This window comes from Staurois parvus, unplaced genomic scaffold (genome assembly GCF_062004578.1).
Source record: "Staurois parvus isolate SC_StPar_1 unplaced genomic scaffold, SC_StPar_1.0 ptg000858l, whole genome shotgun sequence".
Taxonomy (NCBI): Eukaryota; Metazoa; Chordata; class Amphibia; order Anura; family Ranidae; genus Staurois; species Staurois parvus.
The window spans coordinates 1,846,680-1,851,396 of NW_028318654.1; the positions used below are offsets into that span (position 1 = coordinate 1,846,680).

General features: G+C 39.5%; 1 long non-coding RNA gene across 1 annotated transcript; it reads right to left on the minus strand.

Moving 5' to 3' along the window:
- Window positions 1-397: 397 nt before the first annotated feature.
- Window positions 398-4,409, minus strand: LOC149443485 (uncharacterized). The gene is made up of 2 exons (XR_016306673.1): window positions 4,308-4,409; window positions 398-2,911 (listed from the first exon to the last, which is right to left on the minus strand). It is a non-coding gene; the product is annotated as an uncharacterized LOC149443485 (long non-coding RNA).
- Between the last annotated feature and the right edge of the window lie 308 nt (window positions 4,410-4,717).

A 4,717-nucleotide genomic window follows, 5' to 3' on the forward strand; every position in this document is an offset into this window, starting at 1 on the left:
GAACTGAGTAGGTAGGCTGTGAACACTACTGGATATATATCAAGGGTTTTCGCAATGGACTAGGGAGAGTATGCATCTTTGAGGCTGGATTGCAGTGCGTTAACATGCATTGTGTTCAGGAAGCTCATTCATTTGAATTCCTAACCCACCAATATGCACCAGAAAAGGTACATGTAGTATTTTTTTCGCAACACAACGCACCAAAACACAGTAATATTTTAAAGCATGTTGTGGCCTGCTGCAACCTAGGTGCATTGGTAAGGTGGGTTAGTGTGCCATTAAGAATGAATAGCACTGCAGAAAATCATTTTGCATTTTTGAGGGTTGTCGCAGGGCAACAGTATGAACCCACTGACAGCTCTAATATCAGCCACAATACAAACATACAAAAACCAAATCTATGAAATCACAATTTATTTTAAAAAATTAAACAAAATGTTAAATAGCATTAAAATATAGTAACAGCATTTTCAAACATCAATATATTAAGTAACTTCATTATATAAATAGGAAACATATATACATATTAATAGGCTTTTAAACATTCAACTTTTAGAAATCGATAAGCACAGTATTAGATTTTTTCAAAAAGTGATGTGCAAAGTTTGAAACGTACCAAAAAACATGCAACGATATTCCAAATAAAGAGGATGTTCACCTACAACCTATGTTCTGCATGATGGATAACAGGTTTAGAGCCACAAAGCCCCTAAATTCCTCTACAGCCAGCAACAGATGGATTGAATTTCAGCCAGTTCAGCAGGGACCAGCCACGAATCTATCCATCTGTGGGCAGGCTGGTTGTACCAAACTTGTTCCACTTGGACTGATTTGGGTATAACTAATCTTAGAGAATTTTTACATATGATTTCTGCCAGCGGCTATAGACGCTAGCAGTAATAATTTTGTTCTGCCAGTTGGGACGTCTCCCTGCTGGCAGAACACAATAGCACTGTGGGAGGGGTTCCCCTATCAACACTGTGTTGATGAGGGATTCAGGCATATTTCTTTCCTTTCACCTGTGGTGGAAGGAAAGAAGAATTGTATAATCTAAGGCCTGCTTAAGCGATCTCCTCCCCTCATGGCTCTTTCTGTTCCTATCTGTGTCTTGGAAGATTTGCCTATTGAAGTCAATGGGCTGACATCCTAGTCTGGAAGGCAGAATCAGATAATCATTGGAGGAACTTTAAACTCCCCAATATAAAAGAGCAGTACTTTCTGGCCCTCTTCACATTATGGGTTATGTTACTGGATTGTTTTACCTAGTGCAAGAGCACGCTGTGGTAAAGGCAGTGCAGGCATGTTACCTGCTACTATAATAGTGACAATAAATGACACCTCAACACACAGCACCTCAGTTCACATTACCTCGATGTTTAAATGTGAATTAGCCCTCAAGCTAAGCATGATTTTACACTCAACCATGCTTCATTTACTCTCGGCCTAAAAGGAGCATAGTTTTAGTAAGATTTTTCCTTTAAAGCCATGCCGGGCTCTGGTTATAGCATGTAACCTGGCCTTGAAATTACAGAGCAGGAACATGTAAGTTCCACCATGGTAACGAATTCCAGAGCATTCCAGGACCCAGATCTCCCTGGCAAAAAGCAAAGATGATTGAATATGCAAGCAATGACCAAACACTGTATGGTGCAGCTGGATTCTGTCCCATCCAACACCTTAGTGGTCAATACGGCGGTTGGCTAACAGTAAAAACCTGCTAGGTCTGGTCACTACAGACCTGTAGGGTGCCTGCTGTGTAATCTCATGACATAGTTACAAATTACGACTAGTCTACAGGTACATCCTAAGATGGGGGCTTTTTGGATACTTTTTGAAAATCCTAAAAAAGCATTTGTCATTCATGCCCTGTAGGGCAGTCGTTTTGTTGCGATTACCTGTAATGATCTGATATAAAGTATCAGAAAGTACAACTACTTTTCATAAGAAATTTGAATGCTGCCCACCTGGCATTAAACTCAACTTCTGCCCCGATCCAGCAATTGTTTCAGAAGACACCCATGTGGCTCAGAGCAGAGCTACAGTGAGGATCGCTGGATCAGAGGTTCAAGGAAAGTATAAAAGCAGGTGGGCAGACCACAGGTAGCTGGAGAGGAATGATTAAACTGAAAAAATATCCAGAAAAGTACGATTGTGCTTTAAATGTGTTTGGAAAATAATTTATTTTTTACAGTTTCCTTTCTAAGCAAAATATGGAAAAACACAAACTTTACAATAGCATGTTCTGGCCACACTGGGATTTCTATCCCCAGTAATCATAAGCCCACTAACCCAACTGGTTAAGGCAATAGGCTGGAGGTGCACAATCAGCTTCCGTTTAGCAAAGCTCACCACCTCCTTGTTGGTAATGGTAAATATGGAACTTTAAATAAATATTTTAAACTTTAACAGTTTAAGGGAAAAAAAAAAATCACTCCAGATCCCCCTCCTTTTTTTTTTTTAGAACATTCTACCCATTAGAACATACAAAGAGGAGGTTAAAGAATAGAGCCTCACTGAGGCTACAGATCATAGATATGCAAATGGAAAGCACTGCCTCAACTTCCGCAATGACTGCCCTCACCAGTAAAGATGACTGAGCAGATTACAATCTTCTGTGAAATACCAGCTACAAGCACGGTTTTAGATATAACCAGTTCATGTCACTTATACTGTCTTCTTTTGGTGATTGTCCAGTGTAAGAGTCCTAAATGACCCGCCAGAGTTACATGCTAGCGCATAAAAATGCACTTGGATGCCAAGAAATATTCTTTTAACACACGCCAATAAATGTGCAGGGCAAATCGGTACTTCATTTTAGAACCTCCATTTCTAAGTAGACAAAGGGTTCAGGAGTCTTCAACAGTTTTTCTTGTCATTTCATCTTGTTCGCTCTCAACTTTTCCAATGTCCTCTGTAAATTTAAAGCACGGTTAAAGCATTAGATAAGAAAATGACCAATGTTGTAAGAAGCTCTCACAGTTAATGGTAGACCGTGGTTGGAAGCTATGCTATGTTCCGTTCCTGAATCCCAAATATTTGCAGTACATAAAAGTGGGAAACTTTGGTATTACTTTTTCCATATGTATAAAAAATTTTTAATTCTTTTAAGAGCACGTTAACACATCCAGAAAGCCTAAAATGTATTATTATTATTACATCGAGTTTATATAGCGCCAAAGGGTTTGCTCAGCGCTGTGCAATAGGGGGGACAATACATGGCACAGTACAACAAAAACAGACAGCGTACGAGGGGTAAGAGGGCCCTACTCTTTCAAGCTTACAATCTAGAAAATGTACCAGCATGATCAATACAACTAGAAGCACAGAACAGCGGCGCATTATGGAGTAGACGAGGACCTTGGGGGTGTGTAGAGGGAATATACCAAGATATGATGCATAAACCACTCTCCATGTGCATTACAGCTCTTCTACAACAAAGGTATCTGCTGCTTGTGCACACATCATACTGAACAACTAAAAGCATCATCAGCACCATGAAGACATGTCTATAAAAAAGCATCAGCATGGACATGTGGTTCAGTTTGATCTACGCACCCATTATGGGCTTTGGGACTTTCCTTTTAGAGGTTTATTACAGCTGCAGAAGAGCATTACTTAGATGTAAATCCAAGTGAGGAGTTACCTTAACTAACCATTCAATTTGGACCCAATCAGGCAGGTCCCAAAACTACATAGCTGTTGATAGAACTTACTGGGTTTGGAACTGGTTGTAACAGATAGTGATTCGCACGTTTGAAGCAGATTCTCCCTTGCAGCAGCTATGTTCTTTGGTATGAATCTTTCCCCAGCTTTTCTTTTCCTCCCTTGCTTCTGGGGACTCTTCCCCATTTGTCTTTCCTTGCTTACATGCCGATTTCTCTATCAAAACCCATGGCCATGTGAGCCTCTTCCATACTACATGGTTGACATTAGATATATAGGATTAGCACATTGACCCTCTATCAATGCACATGATATATAGCCGTGTACTATGGGACAATGTTATACAACCTTTCATTTCATGTTTACCCCAGTCTCCATGCTGTTCTAGACAACTCTTCGTTGTGCACACTCTTATGCCACATATTAACCAGTGCACCTATATCTTCCCAACACCCCCTTTGTGGGTATGTTGTACCTGTCTTTCCATTTGAAGCTTTATTCAATCTATTCTGTACACATCGGTACTAATTTATGTATGTGACTCGATGTTTCAGTAAAGTTGTTTTTGGTACCAGAATATGTTTTAACTTTTACCCTGCTTCAGTGGTTTTGTTTTTTTAAAAAAACAAAAATCCTCTCTTTACCTTTTTAAACTCTCTTGCTTTTTCCCTGTTCCTGGCATAGGCCTCCTGTCTCATCTTCTCTTCTTTCCTGGTTTTAACTTCATCAAGCCGATTGTATAAACTGAGGGAAAAGACAAAACACTAAAATATGAAAAAAACTGACATTTTCTTTATTAGCACACATCTTAAAAAAATTATTATTATGAAAATAATGAACACTTTAGGACCAGCTGCATAAACGGACTACCTAGTGACAGATTGCAGGTTGCAGCGTTTACATTTAACCACTTCCACCCCCTTCCTGACCAGGGCAATTTTCAGCTTTTAGCACTATCACACTTTGAATGACAATTGCGCGGTCATGCAACACTGTACCCAAATGAATTTTTTACCATTTTTTTGAGACAGATAAAGCTTCATTTTGGTGGTAT